Source organism: Podarcis liolepis, assembly GCF_965112155.1.
Source record: "Podarcis liolepis genome assembly, chromosome: 1".
NCBI classification, from domain to species: domain Eukaryota; kingdom Metazoa; phylum Chordata; class Lepidosauria; order Squamata; family Lacertidae; genus Podarcis; species Podarcis liolepis.
The window spans coordinates 56,364,470-56,387,490 of record NC_139554.1 but is presented as its reverse complement, the minus strand read 5'-3'; the positions used below and the strand labels follow the sequence as shown (position 1 = coordinate 56,387,490).

General features: G+C 44.4%; 1 protein-coding gene and 1 long non-coding RNA gene across 4 annotated transcripts in view; one reads left to right on the top strand and one right to left on the bottom strand.

Moving 5' to 3' along the window:
* LOC310689190 overlaps positions 1-23,021 on the bottom strand; it is a 606,488-nt gene that overhangs the window by 380,108 nt on the left and 203,359 nt on the right. The window lies entirely within an intron of this gene.
* The window catches only part of PRR5L (proline rich 5 like), a 65,207-nt gene continuing 53,291 nt past the window's right edge, over positions 11,106-23,021 (top strand). Inside the window, exon 1 of one of the 3 annotated variants that reach the window (XM_083465143.1) lies at positions 11,106-11,452. The gene's annotated coding sequence lies outside the window, so the exon portion shown is untranslated. Of the gene's footprint in view, positions 11,564-11,925; positions 12,123-23,021 lie in introns of those variants that run through there. The other 2 variants (XM_083465144.1, XM_083465145.1) reach the window with 2 other exon arrangements.

The following is a 23,021-nucleotide window of genomic DNA, read 5'->3' as shown; positions in this document are numbered from 1 at the left end:
AAGCAAACAAGAGAAATTAGCACAGTTGAAGGACACATTCAAGCCAGGCAAAATCACTTGAGGGCACAGAGCAGGGGCAGAAAGGGGTGTGGCCTAGAGAGAGCCCCGAGGGCCAGACAAAGAAGCTTGGAGGGCCACAGGCAGGCCTGAAGTTCCCTCTGTGTTGTTAAGTGAACCTGCAGCTTTGTGAGCAAGCCATTTAAGCGCTATCCTTTTTGGTCTACCGATTGGATGATGTTCGTCGAGAAAAGCAGGAAGTTAACGGTGCACGCAGAGGAAGCGCTGTGTTGGAAAAACACGCCACCTTTTCATGGAGGAATATTTGCACACAAACACACTCACCTTTTTTGCTGATGTGGGCATTTCAGGGAGCACAGCTCTTAACAGACCTGCATCCTATGTTGCTTAGTTTAGCTCAGGAAAGTACGACCCACAGTCATTTCCCCTCTCTTTCTTCCCGCTAGGAAATGTGAAAACAGTTATGGTGTTTCTCAACTTCCTACAAATGAAGGTGACCATATATAGCCGGTCCTTTTCCTTCCTCTCAGAACCCTCTGATTATATATTATTTCTACTACATGATGCCAATGTTGCTGTGAAGGAAAGAATGTAACACATGGGGCCAGGGGGGTGTCCTCCCACCCACACGACACCCATGAAGCTAAACATGAAATTAGCTGCCCACACCACATACCTACAGTAGTGCCAGATTTCACAAATGCCTGTAAACTCATCTATAAACTTACAGGAAATGGCTATAAAAACGTGTCACACAATCTTTAGCCACATCCCTCCCTGGCCCTCCTTTGACCTGCCTGGAATATGTCTATGGACTGTAGTATTGCCATTTGCCTGGGTGGAGAGATATAAGTGTTGAAACCTCCAGTGTTTCTATGGCTGGAGACTGTGGCTTGCTGTGCACAGGGAAGAATCCCCAACCACCATTGGCATGTAACCACTGAAATGCCAATGGGTTGCCCATGTTGGAAAGCACTGGAAAGTGTTTCCTCACACTGGAGATACGGCACTCTCAAATTAACCTTGGGAACTGTAGTTCTGCCAAGATTCCAACACCTTTGTAAAGTCCCAGAAATTTACTCTTAATTCAATTTTATTTTTGTTTTGTGCACCCCTCAGTTTTTATATCATGTTTATCTTATTATTAGGAAATTTTATTGAATGTTGTTGCATTTTTATTGTTTTTATGTAAACCACTTAGAGACTTCTATTATCTGAAGCAGATAAATAAATAAGTAACTGACGTAATCGATCTAGAATAATGGACCAAGTGGATAATGGTATTTCAAGCAAGGTGTTTCTAAATCAATGAATGCTTTAATAATAATGGGCATTTTCTACCTTTGTTTGCCTAGTAAAATCAATGCAAAATGTCACATAATTCCTCATTTGCAGTCATGTCGCTTCTCCCATCACGGTACTACATTGTTAAAAGAAGTCTCAGTCCGTCAAATTCCTTTCCGCACACAAATTGTCAAAGGCACGGGAGCTCTGGTGATCCACATTAATTCTGGCAACTCTGTTCTCCACAAAAGGCTCTAGTCTGCTCCATTTTCCTGACGCATGAGACAAGTGAAGTAGGAAGCAAAAAGGGGAAAAAAGAGCCACATACAGGGAAGGGATTTAGCTCAGTGGGCAGAGGACGTGTTTTGCATCCTGAAGATACCAGCTTCAGTCCTCAGCATCTCGCAGGGAAGACTATCTGTTTGAGACCCTAGAGAGTTGTTGCCAGTTTAGACAGAAGGGGGCTAGTTGAATCAATGGTCTGATTCAGTTTAAGGCAGCTTTGCATGCTCATTCTGCTCCGCACCCCAAACGTTCATTTCTGAGTTCCCCTTCATTTTTCAGACTGTGCAGACGAATCCCAGAGAAACATTCCCCATTGTAATTCTGCTTAGAATTTGCAGCGTCTCTATGCAGCGTCTCTGTGCAGGAAAGCAGGGCTAGTATGGTTAACTGGAACTGAATCTATGCCCTTAGACGGAGAACAGGATACAGGATGACTATAGTACGGCCTGCACTTCCTGGATGGAAGTCTGGTCAAAGGGGGTGGCATGCTTTCTTCCGGGGCTATTGTTCATTCTCAGCTTTAAGCCCTAGCCTTTCTTATTTACCTATCCGGACCGACCATCTGCTTGCATATTAGATTTTGTTTGTTCCATAAACAATGGCATCTCATTGTGATGATAATATATGCACTCTAGCTATGCACTTCCTTATCTTCCTAAGTTTATCTGGCACATTGGCTTTCTGTGCCATTGCTAGCAGAATGTGAAATATTGCGACATTTGATTTCTTTGTGCAACAATAAATAAAGAACATTCACCCACAAGGAAAGCATTCGGATTACGCATGGACCCAACATGTCCCAGTGTTGAATTTGGACCTAAGATATTCAGGCACACAGCTCAACCATAAACCTGCTCATGGAACTTGTGGCCCCCTGTGCCAGGGCCTGCCCCATTCAAGATGGTCTGCAAATCTCAGTTGCCCCAGGGGCTGGAGGACATTGCAGGCATTCTAGGAAAGTCAAGGTGGTGGGCCTCGTCAGCCAGCACTTCACTTTTTTCCACCCTAGTAAATGTTAAAACGGTCCAGGAGAGTTTGCTGTGGGAACAGTTGTCAGCCCCTGTGAGGCTCCTAGGCTCCTGGCCATGCCAGGTGCTGGTGCTGGGTCTGCATTAGGGATGTGTGAGAGATTCAGTTTGGTTTGCCTTAAAAGGGGAACTTACCTCATTCACACTTTCTGAAATAATACATGAACTGAAACATCACCACCCTTTGAATTTTGCACATCTCCAAATTTTGCAGTGTAGTTCTTCAGCAAAGCAATCTCTACAAAAATCCCCCTTTTAAAAGTTTTACAAAATATACAGCACATATAAAGACCCAGATATCAGTAGTGCAGAAGGATCTACAGCATGGGTAGGCCTGGGGGCCGTATACAGCCCAATTGCCTTCTAAATCTGGCCTGTGGACGGTCCAGGAATCAGCGTGTTTTTACATGAGTAGAATGTGTCCTTTTATTTAAAATGCATCTCTGGGTTATTTGTGGGGCATAGGAATTTGATCATTATTTTTTCCCACCCAAAATATAGTCCGGCCCCCAACAAGGTCTGAGGGACAGTGGACTGAAAAAGTTTGCTGACCCCTGATCTATAGAGTCAGCTTCTGATACTGCAGAGTAATTATATAAAACGATAATAACTTTAAGTCATGTAGAGGTGGGTCTGCGCCCTTAGTGGGGGCCAAATTCACTAACCCCTAGGGATGCCTTTGAACCTATGGTACTCGTCCTGCATTGGATTTTGATAGTCTATAATATTCTGTTATAAAGCAAACAAACCCAGAATTTCACACAGAGCTGGCATTGTGAGAGGCACTCCCTTAAACAGGGCAATCTTGAAATAAAGTTCATCTGGCGAATGCAAGATCATTATGAAAGGCCAAGCGACTTAGGTAGGCTTGGGACTGGCAGGCCAAGTCTCTTTATGGAGTGAATAAAACCTTGGAGTTCAAAGGAACTATTCACTTGTTATGTGCATAATTGCTGTAGGTGAGTCTTCTTTGTGTTGTAAAGGGTAGGATAGTCCTGTCATGAATAGTGAAAGGGCATCATTTTCTCATGGGAACTCAGAGTTGTGAAGTAACAGTGACTTAGTCCAGGAAGCTAAGTTCAGAGCGAAGCACTTCTGGGGAGCACCTTGTAAAAAAAGAAAACCAGAGAGCAGCCACCAAAATTATGTTATGCAAGAGTGGCAGAAAATTCAAAATTGAGGCTCCAATCTGCTAAATTTTATATGAAGCTTGCAAAAGCAAGTGTTATAGGCTGTTAAGGGAATGGGAACAATCAAGCTACTGAAGCAGATAAATTTTGAAAGGGACACAGTCTCCAAACTTGTCTACCTTTCCTAGTGTATACATGCAGAATATCAGTTTAGTTAGGTACCAAGTCTTTGCTCAGTTGCAATGCTTCAGTGTCTATGTTGTCTTCACAAGGGAGAGGAAATCAGAACAACTTGGCCACACTTTTGTGACCCCACCAGCCATACTCTCTAGCAGCCCTGCCAAGTCCAGTAACCACCAACTATCATGTTACAGAGTGTTGGGAGATCAGAGATTGTTGGATCTGGGCCTTGCACTGATTGTGCTTTGAGCCCGTAAGACTGACACTCCTGCAAATAGAGATTCAACAGATTCTTATAAAAGTGTTTTTGAAGACATTGGCGCTTTGTTCCCTTTGACCCTGCATAGGCTGCCCTGAACTTTTCACCACTTGAGGAAGAAGGAGAAAAACAAACAATATTATCGTAAGGAAGGTGTGGGTGTTTTGACAATTAACAGGAAAGGCAGCAGTTCAGATGTTCCTAGAATTCAGCATCGATGGCTGAAACCTATACCAGCACTTGGACTCTTGGAAAGGAGGACAAACAAACAAAAACGGGGAAGCCAACATGTGAAAGAGCAGCTACAGTGTCAACATCAGGAAGAATGAGCCATCTTTCAGCAAAGGTAAAGCAAGTGGGGAAAGAAGACATCCTATAGGGGTTACCTCCTTTAAATACTCTGGTTAACAATGTCCTGAAAATCTGCTGCAATGCTCTTAGGCTGCGTACACACCAACGGATCATGGGAACTGTTGTTTTTAAGAGCGCTTAGAATTGTGGCTCCATGGTGCATCACAGCTCAAGCTTCTATGCACAAGAAAAGCAAATGCCATTGTCTTCCATTTAACCTTTCATAAAAGGAATAAAAAAGAGGCAGAGGAGTTGTAGGTTTTCAATGTAACCATTTTAATGGTTTCCAAATAATTCTGTATTATCAACAAGTTGAGACACGTTACACTCAAATATACCACAGCATCTGATGACTGTCAAACTATCCTGTTCAGACCTGTGTACAAATGAGAAGAATAAATGATACAAGGTAAATCATAAAGAGGAGTAAGGGAAGCTGCGTCAGGAACAAGACTTAATAAAGGAGTCTGTGATTCAAATTCTCCTGGTTGATATTTATGTATTAATCAGAAGAGTTTCATTTCTGGTGATTCACTGGTGACACTCATCCACAAAGAAAAGTACTATTGTGTCCAAGATACACTTTATTTCTTATAAAATGAGTCAAGGCTTGCTGGCCAGCTGCTTAGACTTGCTGAATGCCAAGATGTGTACCAGTGGATAAAGAGCAGTTAAGGCTGTATGTGTTTCTCTTTGTGACTGTATGATCTTTACATAGTAACTGTATGATTTCATCTTCATAAGTGTTAGAATTAAACCCACCCCTGAAGTTGCTTTCAAGCATTTCCCCCAGTAAATGTTGATGCGAAGTGTGAATGCTGGGATACAGGGCTGTGTTGGCAGGGCAGGCAAAGCCCTGGGGGGATGGCAGTGGCACAACGGAGGGGGTGGGGTGGAGAAGCAGTAAGCTCTGCTGCCTAAAGCAAATGGCTTCAAACTTGCCCAATAGACAGGCCATCCCTGGGTGTCCCATTCATCTCATCCTCTGGAAAATTCTAGAACTACAGTCATACCTCGGGTTACAGACGCTTCAGGTCACGCGTTTTTGGGTTGCACACCGTGCCGAACCTGGAAGTACTGGAACTGGTTACTTCCGGGTTTCAGCACTCGCACATGCGCAGAAACACGAAATCGTGCTTTGCGCATGCATAGAAGTGCCGAATCGCAACCCACACGTGCGCAGACGTGGCGCTGCAGGTTGCGAATGCTGTGGGTTGCGAACGTGCCTCCTGCACAGATCATATTCGCAACCCGAGCGTCCACTGTATTCTAAAAGTATTTCAAATGTTCAGCTTAAAATTTCTTTTGATGATGACTTCATGAGGGCATGTGGTTACATCAGCAGTTTTTGGCAAGCTACGTTGGGTGATGACCCACTTCTCAGTATCTTTTGCTCTATAAGACTCACTTTTCCCCTCCTAAACTGTAAGGGGAAATGTATGTGCGTCTTCTGGAGCGAATGCAGGCTGCGCAGCTATCCCAGAAGCCAGAACAGCAAGAGGGATCGCTGCTTTCACTGCGCAGCAATCCCTCTTGTTGTTCTGGCTTCTGACATTCAGAATATTTTTTTTCTTGTTTCCCTCCTCCGAAAACTAGGTGCGTCTTATGGTCTGGTGCATCTTATAGAGCGAAAAATACGGTAGTTCATATGTGGCAGCTGCTCTTGAACTAGTTCTGAGGAAGAGAGCAAGATTCCAGAGTCCAGACACCTAGTTCTTGAGCTCTTGGAAAGTTTTCAATAACTTGGGTGACTAGGGTGCAATCTACACACTTATAAATCCCTTCTGAAAATGTTTTTTTAAAAAAGAAAAGAAAAGGCATTTTTAAAAATACATTGAATTTTCCATAAGTCTCACCATCTCTATCTAGTGTCACATTGTATATTGCACTTAAAACATTTTATTTGCAGCTGTATAGCTGAGTCCTAGTATTCTGGTAAGAGAATTTTGGTTAGATGCCTATTGCAGTTTGTAACAAAGACCTGCAGGATTACATTATGCAAAAGAATATCCTCTCTTAATACTCAGAAATCCATATCCTTTTTTTATGTGTCTGTCTCAGTTGCTGATATTTCCATAGTGAAATAATCATAGCTATCAGCATATTTTGCTAACTAAGGGCAACAAGAGATGTGATTGAGTGAGAGGGTGCAAACTGATAATCTGAGCAATCTTCATTTATAAACCCACAGCTCAGTCTTATGCAAGTAAATCCCACAGAGAGTTTGTACCCAAATAAATGTGGATAGGATTGCAACCTAAAGAAGTGCATGCACATATACAATAGTCTGTGCTGCTCCGGCTTCAGATATGTTTTACCCTTTTAAACTCCTTTCCAATTCATCCTCTTTAGATCCATTTTCTTATGGTATGTCACCCTTGAACGGTAACATGAAGCAAGTGCAAGAAGCAGAATGAAAGAACTGGGCATCCCTGCACAGATCTGCTGAGAGCCAGGGGGCCCTGCTCCTGCCCCTACCCACCTGGCCCAGGGAGGGGCCTGACAGGTTTTCTAAGGACTGCTGCTGCTGCCCAGCAGAGAGGGCTTCTTCTTTTAAATTGCTTTTAAATTGTTTTTTATATCCTTAAAAACATTTTTTTGGGTGTGTGTGTTTAACTGTCTTTAACTGAGTTGTAATGGCATTTTGTGGGATGTGCCTGGGAGGAGAGGAGTGGGGGAAACCCAGTTACAATGGTTCTGGATAGGGGGACGTAGGGCATGGGAGGAGGGGCAGGCCAGGTAAGTGGCACATGGCATAGGCAGTTAGTGACTGTGCAGTGTGCCAGCCCCTCATCCAACCTGGGGAACTGTGGTTGTCATATTGGGGGTTGGACTAGATGATCCTTGTGATCCCTTCCAACTCTATGATTGTTCCATATCAGCCAGCCCTTGGGTCTGCGACTGCTGCTGTTGAATGCCAGGTTGGTCCAGAATAAAATCTCCCTCATCTGGCTGATCTGGCATGTATTACTGAAACCTGGGTGGGTGAACAGTGGGGTGGAGTTGTGCCCACCTGGGTACTCAGTGCAGCATCAGGCCAGACTCAAAGGTTGGGGAGGGGGCATTGCTGTGGTCTATAGAGATTCTCTCCATCTCCAGGCTCTCTGTCCAGTTGTGGGAGAGAGTCTAGAGTATGTGTTCCTGGCATTGGGCAATCAGGACAGATTAGGGTTTCTAAAAGTTGGAAGGAAAGCTTCAGGCTGGAAAGGCAGAACAGTGGTTGATTTTGTTTGAATCAAAGGCTGTGGCCATGGGGGAACAAAAACCCTTTTGGGGTTGTTCTCCTGTGAACTCTTCCATTGCAGGCTCAGATTGTGTGTGTGTGTGAGTGTGTGTGATATACCGTATTTTTCGCACTATTGGACGCACCGGTCCATAGGACGCACCTAGATTTGGGGGGGGGGGGGGAAATAAAGGCAAAAAAAATTATTCCCCCCCCCCCGCCGCCAGGCGCGGGGCTGGGGCGGGGGAAGCCTGAGCTTCCCCCTCCCCCAGAACGGGACCCAGAGCCATGCCGAAGCTGCGTGCAGCTTTGGCATCGCTCTGGGAGCTTGCGGGGCTGGGGGAGGAGGAAGCCCTCCGCCAGCCTCCAAACCATGTCGGGAGACAGCAGGATGGCGCGCTGCGCCTCTCCCGCTGTCCCCCGAGTTTGCGGGGCTGGGCCAGCCTTCTAACCAAGTCGGGGGACAGCGGGAAGGGCGCGCTGCGCCTCTCCCGCTGTCTCCCGAGCTTGCGGGGCTGGCGACGGGGAGGAGCAGGCTTCTCCCCCCGCCAGCCTTCTAGCCAAGTCGGGGGACAGCGGGAAGGGCGTGCTGCGCCTCTCCCGCTGTCTCCCGAGTTTGCGGGGCTGGCGACGGGGAGGAGCAGGCTTCTCCCCCCCCCGCCAGCCTTCTAGCCAAGTCGGGGGACAGCGGGAAGGGCGCGCTGCGCCTCTCCCGCTGTCCCCCGAGCTTGTGGGGCTGGCGGTGTGGCTCTCCTGAAGCCTGGAGAGCGAGAGGGGTCGGTGCGCACCGACCCCTCTCGCTCTCCAGGCTTCAGCGAAAGCCTGCATTCGCACCATAGGACGCACACACATTTCCCCTTCATTTTTGGAGGGGAAAAAGTGCGTCCTATAGTGCGAAAAATACGGTATCATACCATATATCATAAATAAACCACAGTCTCTGCTGTGCCTCATTTCCAAAAGGAAACACTAACCCTGATCAAGTGCCAGGAACCCCTGGAATCTCATATCACTCAGAGATTAGAGTGCATACACCTGTATTAATCTCTTTCTCTTAATACCAGATACAGTGGTACCTCTGGTTATGTACTTAATTCGTTCCGGAGGTCCGTTCTTAACCTGAAACTGTTCTTAACCTGAAGCACCACTTCAGCTAATGGGGCCTCCCGCTGCTGCCGCATGATTTCTGTTCTCATCCTGAAGCAAAGTTCTTAACCTGAGGTACTATTTCTGGGTTAGCGGAGTCTGTAACCTGAGGTACCACTGTACTGGGAACAAATCACTGGAGAATACTATACTGTTGTTTTCTGAGAAACATTTGGCTGATCACTGTTCATAGCTGTCAACTTTTCCCTTTTCTTGTGAGGAATCCTATTCGAAATAAGGGAATTTCCCTTTAAAAAAGGGAAACGTTGACAGCTATGTCACTGTTAGAAATGGAATGCTGGAGGGGATGGGAGGAACTTGCTTACATAAGACCAAAAATACAGTTTTGGGCAGAGGTGCGTAATGAGCCTCAAAACACCAAACCAATTCTTCAACCCATGTATTTACTCTTGCAAATTACCCGTTTCACCAAAAACCCTTTAAATCACAGAACTGGCCTTTAAAATGTATTCAGATCTTGACTCACCTGCCTCTCATTTAATATATTGTTCTACATCCATTACCCAGATCTCATCAAATGATGTTTCTTCAATTAACCCCCCACAGTGCAGATTTTCACCTGCCCAGTCCAGCCCCAAAAGAAAGCAAATAGATCTCCGTCTTTGCTTTTGCTTTCCTGCCCAGCTACTGCAGGCCAACCCAAAGAAAGGGCACCCAAGGAAAGCAGGTGCCACCAATCAGTTTCTGACAGAGCAGGCGCCTTTCTGCAACCTGCAAGGGCAGTGCAGAATCCTGGAACCTTAAATGTGCTCAATTCCATTTCACTGGAGCCATCTCTGTTGGAGCCTTGTTGATGTGAAACCAAGTTTAAAAAACAACACACACACAGCTGGAAGCACATGTGTTTGTTGCTTTTAAGTTTGCTTTTGAGTTTTTGCCCTCTTCAAGAATGGCAAGCATCAGCAGCAAGCATGTAAAAGGACGAGCAGCTGCTGTAAAATTGAGGCAGACACTGCAAAAGAAAATGAGAAAATAACGTTTAATCTGCTCCTGATATGCTTCTCTGTGAATGGACAACACAAAGGAGGCAGAAATTTTCATTTGCTAGGGCAGAAAAAAAAAGCTTGGTTCATCTCTAAAGGTTGCAGTTCGACTTGGGAGTAACAGCCTGAATGCAAGGATGCCACTAGGTAAAGGTAAAGGGACCCCTGACCATTAGGGCCAGTCGTGACAGACTCTGGGGTTGCGGTGCTCATCTCGCTTTACTGGCCGAAGGAGCCAGCGTACAGCTTCCGGGTCATGTGGCCAGCATGACTAAGCCAATTCTGGCAAACCAGAGCAGCGCGTGGATACGCTGTTTACCTTCCCGCCAGAGCGGTACCTATTTATCTACTTGCACTTTGATGTGCTTTCGAACTGCTAGGTTGGCAGGAACAGGGACTAAGCAACGGGAGCTCACGCCGTTGTGGGGATTCGAACCGCCGACCTTCTGATTGGCAAGTCCTAGGCTCTGTGGTTTAACCCACAGCGCCACCCGCCACTAGAATATGCCTTTTCTGTGGTGGCTCCCTGCTTGTGGAATGCTCTCCCCAGGGAGGTTTGCCTGGCACCTTCACTACATATATTTAAGTACCAGGCAAAATCATTCCTCTTCTCCTGGGCCTTTGGCTGATTGAACAATCCATGGCCTCTTAAACTGTGTGTGTGTGTGTTACTGTTATGTTGGTTATGCTATGTTTTTTGTGTTTTTATATTGCAAACCGCCCTGTGATGAAGGGTGGTGTGGAAATTTAAGACATAATAAGCAAGACTTGGAAGCGATCTATAGTTGCACCATCGGGATGTCCTGGAATACCTGACTCTTTACCTGAGACTGCATTCCTCTACACCTGTGGGAAGAAGCCTAAGCGTGGGCGGAATCCAAGGAACACATTCTTCCTTCCAGGTAAACACGCACATCTTTGCTCTGACAGTCTCACTGAAATCAGCAGCAGGAATAACGCTGCTGGTCCACTTGCATCCACTGACCTGGGAGTATAAGGCAGCCCCATCAAATTCACGGGGGCTTACTTCTGAGTAGACCGCTGCATAGGCTAGCACTGCTAACCTCTCACGAACACCAACCGGGTTATGGCTGTTTTAAAGCTTTGGAAACAAGGGGAATCGCTCCCGGCCGATGAGTTAAAGCAAACACAGCGAGCAAGAAAAAAACACAACCCTTGCCCTGGCAAGAAAAATGAGTGGGGGAGAAGGAAGTTTTTTTCCTTCCCCCATCCAGCTATTACAGCTCCATTAGTCATTTCTTATTTCCCAGTTCGCCAAAAGTGGCGCTCGAGTTCCATTTAAAGGGGGGCGAGTGGGAAGTTCCGCTCTCTCCCGCCGCGGGTTCCGAAATGTAAAGGGGATGGGACAGAAACGGGACGGCAGCAACTTCCCCTGAAGTTGAAAGGGAGTTGGGAGGAGTTTTTTTTTGGGGGGGGGGGGGCGTTGAGAGCTCGGAGCCGCCGCGTCTCCACAGCAACGGCTGCAGATTGATTCTCCATCAAGTTGTCAGCGCGCGTCTTGTTGGCGAGGAGATAATTGCAAGGTAGCCGCTTTCCACGCGCGCTCTTTCGGCTGGGGTCCACTGATCGCGGGCAGCTATTTGCCCCCAAAATAAAAGGAGAGGAGATCGATGTGTTCCGCAATGCCTGATCTGGTAGGAGAGAGCGAGCGACTCCCTTCCCCCACCCATCCCTTTGTAGGTAGAAGCTTCTTGTGGCGGGAGGCGGGAGCGACGCGCACGTTGGCTTCGCCGTCAAAACAAAACGCAGGGGCAGCTTCTCCTTTGTGCGCTCCGAGCCAAGGCAGGTTTCCTCGGAAGGAAGAGGGAATTACTCTGGAGTAAATGTGCGCCAGATCCCGATCCCACTGTCCCTTACACGGAAGTAATGCCCTCTTTGCTGGGAAGGAATCCCGCCTCCTCCCTTTCGAAGTGGGTTTAAGATTCCAGCCTTAAACGCGGCAACGCGGAATTTGTAGGTGGGTTTATTCAAAGCGTCTTCGAGAAGTGTCCGCCTTCGCCTCCGACAAGCACGCCTCCGGTTCTCAGTCTCTATTTTTCTTCTTCCCTCGGGAGTTACTGAATCCCGAAATCCCAGAGTGGGTGGGGACCGCGGAGAGATGATTTTCTCCCCCTTTTTTTATCCCCCCTTTTTTTTGCTAAATGACTTTAATTAGAGAGCATAACCGGCTGCGCCCAGACTGCAGACTTTTCAGTGAGTAAAGGCGCCTGGCGGGCTCCCTCCCTCCTTCACTTTTATTTATTAAAAAAGAAAGAAATTCTTTTCTCAATCGCCTGAGAATTCGCTGGGCTGGCTGGTGATTTGGTGAATGAAAAGTGGAACGTTTTATTGTTAACTAATGAATCGCCTAGAGGGGGATCTCACTGCTCGGGAGAGGATGATAATTGGAGGGTTTTATCCCCTAGCAGAACCATATACATCTATATTTATTTATTTATTTTTTAATGAACCCTCTTCTCCTTTTGCAGTAAGTACGATCAATGATGGATCTTCTCCTAGTCCTTTTCATTTCTTCCTTTGCTTGTTGAGAACTCCCCATCGTTTGCAAGAGTTGCATCTTTGCTTGGGGCTGAAAGACATGCAAATCTTTTTTTTATGCAGATTCTGTGGCTGTTACAGTTTCAACAGGCTTAGAAGGGGAAGAGGATCACAACACAGAGTGGTTACCCACCGCGCCCCGGCGCAACTCTCTAAATGACTAAACTTGTGCTGAAGTTTCAGCTTCTCTCCCATGGCTTTTTGTTTGTTAGCAACAAGTGTGGGTCGTATTTATAGACAGCTCTGCTATTTTGTGGTGTGGAAGGTTTCAATTTTGTTCAGCCGGTAGCGAGTCACATTCCCCGGCACGGCACCTCTCTAGGGCTTACATTGTGTGTACATGAATAGCAACAGGTTATGTAATGGGGAAGGCAGTGGAGAGTTGAGCGGTACCATTTTGGCATAAATCCAAGTAGAAACCCTTTGTGCTCTTTGCTATAGGTTTCTGTGCAAAACTGAGACACATCTTGGCCTTCTGGGAAGTGTTTGTGTGTGCTGTCTTTTTGGGGGGGTCACCTTCTGTGCACCTTGATCAAAGCCAACTGCAGCCTGCAAACCCAGATTTCTTTATTGGTTATCACTTATAGCCATGTCAGTTGGGAGAAGGGGACACATGGGTTCAAAACTCCTGATATGCTTTTGCAAGTTGGAACAGGTGGAATGACTATCAAAGATGGGTACACCAAATTAGGTGCAAGTAAAGAACCCCGAAGGGATGCAGGTGGCACTGCGGGTTAAACCACTGAGCCTAGGGCTTGCTGATCAGAAGGTCGGTGGTTTGAATCCCCGCGACGGGGTGAGCTCCTGTTCTTCGGTCCCTGCTCCTGCCCACCTAGCAGTTCAAAAGCACGAAGTGCAAGTAGATAAATAGGTACCGCTCCGGCGGGAAGGTAAACGGCATTTCCGTGCGCTGCTCTGGTTCGCCAGAAGCGGCTTAGTCATGCTGGCCACATGACCCGGAAGCTGTACGCCGGCTCCCTTGGCCAATAAAGCGAGATGAGCGCCGCAACCCCAGAGTTGGTCACGACTGGACCTAATGGTCAGGGGTCCCTTTACCCTTTACCTTTTAAAGAACCATGAAGTGGCTAGAGTTGTCAGATGGCATCATTAGACAATATGACTGCCAACCATACACAAGTGGCGTGTATGTGTGTCTGTGTGTGTGTGTGTGTGGAAGTAGACAATAGGACTGCCAACCAAGCGGTGTGTATGTGTGTGTGTGGAAGTAGCCTGATCTGTCTTTTAACAGCAGCTTGATGTGTAGGAATGAGAAAACAGAGGTTTTTGCTGCATGGAGTTGTTGGTGGCTGTTGTTGTTGTTACCGGTATTTATTGAATTTATATACCACCCTATACCTGGAGATCTCAGGGCAGTTCACAGAATAAAATCAAAATATAAAACCACAAAATACATAATCCAAATAAAAACAACAACCTAATAACCCCCACTCCCCAAAAAACACATTTCAAAAGGGCATAGGATCCTCACAACATTTAAAGTAAGACAATTAACAAATGTGGACAGGAGCCACTCGTTGGAAAGACCGTGATGTCAGAAATGTCTGTGGCAATATTTGTTGGCAACCAAATTGGCTGGGTGCCTTTCTGATACAAAGACAAAAATAAGAGTGGGAGGGAGAAAAAATGGCTTTGGTTGCTGAGCAGAGTTGGGCGTAATTGCCTTCTAAAGTGTTGCATTTCAAAGGCACAACAACAGTGGCCAGCTGAAAACTTGACACACCTTTTGGTTCTCTGGTATAACTGTTGCACTGCATTTTGGGTGGAAGGTGTGTAAACCACCCACCTCCATGCCCAGTGGTTGTTTGTTGGTGGATGTGTATTGTGAGAATCTGATGTACCTCAGGTTAAGTACTTAATTCGTTCCGGAGGTGCGTTCTTGACCTTAAACTGTTCTTAACCTGAAGCACCACTTTAGCTAATGGGGCCTCCTGCTGCTGCTACACTGCCGGAGCATGATTTCTGTTCTCATCCTGAAGCAAAGTTCTTAACCCGAGGTACTATATCTGGGTTAGTGGAGTCTGTAACCTGAAGCGTATGTAACCTGAAGCGTATGTAACCTGAAGCGTATGTAACCTGAGGTACCACTGTATTGGGAAAGTGCATAATCAGGCTGAGAAAGCCTGTTTTGACCCACAAAGCCATTTTCCCCAAGCCATTTTTCTGTGCCCTATACCTGATGTTGTGTAAGATGTCAGTTGTGAGGGCAGATAAAGATACCATCTCTGCTGTCAACTGATAATCAGCACCTGTCAACGCTTTGCCTTTGTGGTTTGCTTTCATACCACACAGGCAAAGGGAAATGCTTCAACTGATGTCATGGTCAACATGTGGCCCACTGGCTGGATCCAGTTTCTTATCCATGTTCCACATCCACCAGCAGTGTGGTGATGAAGGACCTTGGCAATATATTTTGGGATGTTCTTGGTAGATTAAGCCCTCTTACTAATGTGCCCTTGATGGGTGTCAGAATGAGGACTGAACAAGCAGATGAGAGATCTGTAATTTGGACAAACTAGGCTATATAACCTACCATATAACTGTTGAATGAAATTGTCCTATGAATCAACTAAAACATTCACCACCTTATTGAAGATTTTTTTTAAAAAAACGATTGAGTGACTAAATCAATTGATTATGACGTTGCAATTCAGCATATTACCAAACCGTTAACTTTTTCAGTAATAGTTGTGTAGAATGAAGCACCGTATCTGGTTGAACTGCACATGAGATGACCCATTTTTCTATTTTGTTACTTAGCTAGCACTTTGCAACAAATATTTCCAGCACACTAGTTGCTTAACGTTTCAGGAGCAACGAAGCGAGATCTGTGTTGCCTACATTTTGGCAGCTCCTTCACGATTCTGATGTCACAGGCTGACCTAGTCCTGCTTGGGAATGTAAAAATGTTGTCAATCAACAACTTAACAGACAATTTCTTAGTAATCAGAGTTTTAATCACATTGTTTAAAGATTGTCATCTTAAAATTAACTGTGAGGAATGACAGTGGGCATATCTACTTTCTACTAGGGCTGCCATAGTAGGGCGATTATTACTAATTTTTAATGCTTTAAAAATCCCCCCCAAAAGCTCAACAACTTTGTCTGGATTTTTACTTTTGGGAATATGGCAACCCTATTTCTACTTCCCCCAATTGTGTCACCAAAATTTGTTGAGGTTCCAGAACATGCATCGTTACTTGGAAATGTAGTATTTAATTATCAAATGTATTGTTAATTTGTGAACATTTGACTGCATTTTAAAGACTTTCAGTCACCTTTAAAAACTAGTTTAAAGAGATGTGTAAACAATGTGATTTGATGGTTTCAAATACTGAAGTTAGGCTGACCTAGTTTTGCTTGGGAATGTAAAAATGTAGGGATTGTGGCAAACTTTATAAAAAGCTGGTGTGGAAGTAAACTAACCCTAGCCTGGAAAAGCTGAGCCAATTATGAGCCGATCCAAATTTTGTATGTGACTGGGTCTGGCTGTTCCAGCACTGCCATTATTTGTTTCCATATTCCTTTCTCTCCAGGTAAAATTAGGAAAAGGGGGGGGGAGGCCTAAGTGAAGACAGGGGGTGGTAGAACTGTAGAGTGGGAAGCAACCCCAAGAGTTGCAGGATCTGGCCCAACTGCATGCATTGTAGGAATCACAGCTAAGTAATCTTTGACAGATTACCATTCAACCTCTGTTTAAAAACCTCCAACGAAGGTGTGTCAGAAAGTTCTTCCTTATGTTTAGTCCGAATCTCCTTTCCAGTGATCTTATTCCATTGATACCATTCATCCTGGAGCAGCAGGAAACACGCTTTCTCCATCTGACAACCCTTCAGATATTTGAAGATGGTAGAGGTTGACAGAAAACGCCTTTTCTAGCTTCCGTTGAACTTGCCAGATCCTTTTGAGAATTCTCCAAAGAGTTTGGAAAGACTGAGCCTATTCTACATCGAGACCGGATAGGCATTGTGTTCAAGAAGAAGTTAAAAGTTACCTCAGAATGGTTCTGACAGTGACAGAATTGTGACTAACAAGTTGGTCAGCTGAGCCTAGGATGCCGCTGTAGTGCAAGATGTTTTGTGCATAATTTTCTCATTAGCTCTGTGCAGTCTGCTGTACATAGCTTCTGCCATTTCAAGACAGAGGAAATGTGACCTAATTAAATTTAGTATTATGGGGCTGGGGAAAGTATTTATCCACTTTCCTATGCTGACTAATACGAAGGAGGGCTCTAGGGGACTGTTACTGGCATCAGTAGCCTGATTTCATGCAGACTTAGCCACTGAAAACAATGATCTTGGGCATGTCTAAGAGTGTAGTCATATGCATGTATACTTGTGAGTAAACCACAGTGAGTTCAGTTGGGCTTATTTGCAGGTAGCTGTGTGTAATACTGCAGCCAGTTTACAAAACTTCCAACTGGCCAGTAAATCAGTCAAACAATCTTAGGTTTCAGGATACAGTACGCTGAATACAGTTCAGATGCAAGATATGTGCTCTTGCTACACTGCAGTGAGTCTTTGAGCTTGTGTAAACTTTTTCCTAGTACCAACAGCTGCGGCTAAAAGTTATGCATTCCCCCTGCTGTCACCTGCTAGAAAAGTGTTGAATTTACTAGCAAAGGGAAGATGTGCTCCCAACTATTTTGAGATTGGTCCTGAAGCAGGGATCATTGGATCAATCTTCTTTTAGTCTGACAGTTTCTTCATGTGTTCACAAGTCTGTTCTGTCTAGTCTCTGTATTAATCTGCATTTTTAAAACATCAGCACGAACATTTGTATTTGAATATGCATCTTTCATAAAATAGGCATTTGGAAACGTTTCTGATTAAGACCTGCGTCACAACACTTTGGGAAGTACCAGCGACTCTCTGTCTCTCTGTAGGCCACGAGACTCTTAACTTTAGGGCTGTGGGTTTGGGTCCCACGTTGGTCAAAAGATTCCTGCATTGCAGGGTGTTGGACTAATGTCCCTGGTGCTACAATTCCTTGATTCTAAGTGCATTCAGAGCTGTACATTAGATCAGGTGGTGAGGATAAGTCACTTGGTATTGGCATTTGTAAAGAATGAGTTTTTCAACCACTCCTGTTCTGAAGAGGTTGGGAAGCTTGATGCCATGCCTGTGATACACAGCCCTTGCGCCTCAGGAGGCAGATATGTCTGTTTTCTAGAGTTTAATTAGAAGTTCTTGCCGTTGTTCTTTCATCTTAACAGTGCTCCAGCATCTGAGAACACGTCTTCTAATCTGTTTCCTGTATTGCTTTGATGAACGCCACCATATCATTTCAGATCATAATGAAATCTTATTTACCAGGTTTTTCTTTTTTTCTTTTTAAAAAATCAAACCCCAAAATGGCTGTAACAGCAGGAGAAATATTGCTGCACCCAACACCTATCAAGATCTGTTTTCTCTGAAAATTTATAGGTGGTAAGTGTAGCACTTAGTGATGAGAACAGGGCTGTGACCTGTACAGCCCAGTGCTTTGCTTGTTTACTTGATGAACCCCAGTTAATGGAACAGGAATGGTAAGCTAGCAGCCTAATGAGCTCGTGTGCCGAGACTTCTGTATTCCTCAGCTCCATGCCAGGTTTTCATCCTATCCTTGTTCCCCTGCCTTTTAAATGAGGGTTTTGATCTGCAGACATTAGGGTGTGTTTGTGTGTGTGCCACTAGATTCCATGCAGTGAAAAGCGCTATCTGCCGATTTTGACAGATGGAAGTTCTGTTAAAGGCACAAGAACAGATTACACTGTCTCCACCCCTCACCCTGTGCCCCATTCATCATTGGCAGATCCGATGACTGGCCTGCTTGAAAATTGAGAAGATATGCGTTTTGTGAGCCATTTGAAATTGGATGGTCAAACTTACTGCTCTGACCATGATGCCATCGCCATGTGCAGCCCATAAAGATACCTTAACACTTAAAAGCTTATCATAGTATCCCACTGTCCCTCCAAATGGGGTATATTTGTTTGGAATGTCTTTGTGTGATAATGGTGCTGAGAGGAATAAATTCCTTATTGCTGTTGGTAGTGATATCATAGAAATCATATTGTAGAGTTGGAAGGGACCACGAGGATCATTTAGTTCAACCCTCTGCAATGCAGGAATATGCAATTTGTCCCATACAGGGATCGAACCTGCAACCTTGACATTATCAGCATCACACCCTAACCAACTGAGCTGTTAATTTCACTGTTTGTTAAAAAACTCCCTCCTAAGTAGAAGTTGTGCTATTCACAATGTTATATGTTCTAATAGGAAAAACAGATGAACTGTTAAAAAACAACCACCTTCTACCAGAGGTGGTTGTTTTTGCAATAAATGGCTTCTGTTACTAAACCTTTCCAGGTGGTGATGAGTTGAGCAGCCACCCTGTATCTTCTTAAAACTTTTTACTAGATTTCCCCATCTGGCCTGAAATTTATTTATCCATCACAATCCACTCTCAGTATCAAATCAGCTCATTTCATAATTCAGCTGCAATCCTAGGTAGACTTACTTGGGAGTAAGTCCAGTTGAATTTAGTGGGGCTTGCTTCTAAGTAGACATGGATCAGATATGTTAACATGTAAATTTATGAACATTTTGGTTTTTCTACATGCCTCCTGAAACTAGTTTCAGTGCTGAAAGAGTCAAAGTGAAACCAGGATGATAAAACAGAAATTCATGTTAGGTTTCTGTATTTTTAGCTGTGGGGACAATTTTGCTGCTACTTTCTTGGACTATAATTTCTCTTGTTGACCATATAGTGTGTTTTTTTCTCTCTGCAAATAGAAAATATGTTTTCTTATTTGCATTTCTTTAGACTAGGTTTAAACTCCGTATCTAATATTAAATAATTTTGAGTGAAAAAATTAGTGATAAGGCTATATCAGAGTTTCCTAGCTGTCAAGGTTTTGTTAAAACCATTCTTTAATACAGGCTTCTAAGTGCTTGGAATATTGCATTTTCCCCTAAATTCACAAGGCTATCTCTAATATAAGCCATCCATATTGCAGGGACATCTCCAGGAGGTAACATCCATCCAAAACATTTCTTGATATCTTCTCTATCTATCTATCTATCTATCTATCTATCTATCTCTCTCTATCTCTCTCTCGTTCCTACTCCATTTGACAAAGTCCCATGGCTCCAAGAATTGCAGCAAATGAGTGACCAGAGATTTGCAGTTTGTTAATCTCGGCACTTGATATGAATCTGCAGGTGACTTTAAATAAAAATGTTTTGGTTTTCCTCTAGCTCAATGAAGTTATGTTCGTTACATATCTTTAGACACCAGTTAAAAACATCTCCTTGGCTAATTAAATAACCCATGGCCTTTTCAACTGGGGGGGGGGCAGTATTGTTGTTGTTTGTTACTATATTATGTTTTTTTAGTGTTTTTTATTGTAAATTGCCCGTGATCCTCGGATGAAGGGCAGTATAGAAATTTAATAAATAACATAAAAATAAAAAGTAGATATCTGACAGGAATTTCCAGATTGAGGTCAGATCAGCCACCTTCAGCAAAGAGGTGATAGCATCAAAGAAACACCCAACATCTTAGACTTCTAGTCTCCAAGATGAAGTATTCTAGAATCAGCATGGCCAGGCGTTAGGGGCTTGCTTCCCACAGAATCCCATAAAAGAGCATTTCTACACATCAAACCCACACTGATTCTGATGCAGTGCTTATGAAGATCTGCTTTCCATGTGTGCAAGTTGATACTGGAGGCTGCTGTGTATAGATAGGCTAACTAACAGATGCAGATCTGCAGGGATATAGATGCAGAGGAGTTCATATCTACATCCAACTCTGACAGCAGAATCCTTCTACCAGATGGCTCACTCCTCTTCCAGTGTGCTGTGCTCCTATGCTTCCGACAAATGCTGTCGGCATGAGTGGTTTTATGGCATATAGTGCTACCCTCTCCCAGTGCCTTTTGAAGTTACATTTACTAAGTGGGATGAGCCAGCTGAGAGCAAGAAGAAAAGATCAAGTCACAACAGCTTGTTTGGGCTGAATCGCCCTCCCTCCCCAACCCCGACAGGGCCAGCTACCACCAAGTGTCTTGTGGAAAGGACCCTAGGACAGCAAGAAGGGCAGGTGAGCGAATAATATGACTTCTTCTTAGAGTAGTGTTTCTCAAACTTGGGTTGAGACTACAACTGTTGCGACTACAACTCCCATTACCCCTCACCCCTGGACCTACTAGCTATGGATTTGTCATCCAACAACAGCTGGAGACCCAAGTTTGAGGAATATTGTCTTAGAGGGTTATCTACTGCCATCTGCCCTGTGGGAAGGATCCTGAGGACTTCTTGTGCTTGATACTGCTTATTGTGGTGGTGCATCTAGATGGGGGGATGTGGGTGGCGCTGTGGGTTAAACCACAGAGCCTAGGGCTTGCTGATCTGAAGGTTGGCGGTTCGATTCCCTGTGACGGGGTGAGCTCCTGTTGTTCAGTCCCTGCTCCTGCCAACCTAGCAGTTTGAAAGCATGTCAAAGTGTAAGTAGATAAATAGGTACCGCTCTGGTGGGAAGGTAAACGGTGTTTCCGTGTGCTGCTCTGGTTCGCCAGAAGCAGCTTGGTCATGCTGGCCACATGACCCGGAAGCTGTCTGCGGACAAACGCTGGCTCACTTGGCCTATAGAGCGAGATGAGCGCGTAACCCCAGAGTCAGTCACGACTGGACCTAATGGTCAGGGGTCCCTTTACCTTTACCTTATCTAGATGTGATCTAAATAACCATTAGAAAGGTGTTTCTGTTGATGTTTTAGCATTTATCTTTTAAATGAACAGTTTAAAACCACTTTTATTTTGGCTTTTAAAGGCTAAATTCTATATTCAATAAGTCACTTTGAGACATTTATTAAAAAGTGTTGGATTAAAATAATAATAATAATAATAATAATAATAATAATAATAATAATAATAATTACAGCAACATCTGAAGGCTGAAGAACACAACTGCCTTACACGGAGTCAGGCCCATTTAGCCCAGGATTGCCCATACTGGCTGGTAGTGGCTGTCCCAAAATTTTGGGCAAGGATTGAACCTGGGACTTGCTGCATGCAAAGCAGATTCTCTGCCACTGAGCTGTGGCTCTTCCCCATTTTGGTTCTATGCTTTAATATTTGGTGAGATGTTTTGTAAAAAGCAATGGATAAATGTTAATGATCAAATGGCAAAACAGCTGAAGGTGTTACTATTACAAATTTGGCTTGTGATCAAGAATCCCGAATTTCGTCTAATGAGGATGGGGAAGGAAAAGGAAGGTGTCAGGAAGCTGCTGCCACAGGGCTCTAATCTTGCATCATGACTAACTCACATCATGGTCCATTTGATGCCTGTTACAGTGAGGCATTGGCCAAGAGTTCCTGCCTCCTCCAGGAATTTTCTGTGTGTCTCCCTATGGACACTTGCCTCTCACTTTGATGAATATTGTCTTTAGGGAATGTTTAAAATACACGGAAGAGTATGAACCCTAAGCATGTTTACTTGGAAGGGGATTCCACAGCAATAAATGGGACTGACTTTCCAGTAAATGTGCTCAGGACTGAAATCAGACTTTCTGAAGGTGGCAGAATCTTTCCCTCTGGTTTCATTTTGTATCAACTTCCTATTTGTATCTTGGTTTAGTTTGGGCCGAGCTACTTAAAGTAAAACTTGGTGGATGCCAATGAAATGTGATGGGCCCTTTGTATGCTAGTGCTCAATTATGTGTACGGCTGAGAGTGTGTTTTGCTGAGTTTATCATTCGGTTGAGATCAGTGAGAATTAGTTCAGTCTGATGGAGAAGGCTTTAAGATGGATAAGGCAATAGATTTAGCTATTGCCACGGACTGATGTACGCTCGCTTGATTCAGTGCTGTTGTTTTGTGTCATGCTGGTCCTCTTCCGTATCAAACGAAGCATTGTTGCATCATGTTTTAATCATTGCCTTTTGTATAACTGCTGATGACGCAGAGGTGTGGCTCCTATTGGTTTTATGAGGCTATTCATTTGCACTTTTGTGCTGCTTTTCTGATCTAAATGAGCAGCCAAGATGACATCCGTATAATTAAATAATGAAACAACAAATGAAATACTGTAGCCCATACTGCTATTAATAAAACACACTTGGCCATAGCACAATAAAACAAACATAAACCACCTGCAGCAAAACAAACCACTATATTAGCAGTAGTAATAATGAATGAAGCTGTATCAGAAGCCCAAGATCTCAGATAATACTTGCTCCCCAGTATTGGTCAGAAAGAAAGAAAGAAAGAAAGAAAGAAAGAAAGAAAGAAAGAAAGAAAGAAAGAGTGTCAAGGATTTTCTACACAGTTCCTCCCAAGTAAGTACATGATAGAGCAGCAGTAGTGAGCTCTGCCTATGACTGGCATGTCTTGTTTTAGTAATAGAGCTCACACATCTTTTAACAGGTACCCAAGAGGACATTCAACAGGTGAAGCCATTTGTAGCATGGGAATGCTTCACCTGTTGAATTTTTCCAACTGTTAAGAAATCCTGTTGTTGTTTTTCCAACAATGACACTTTGGTC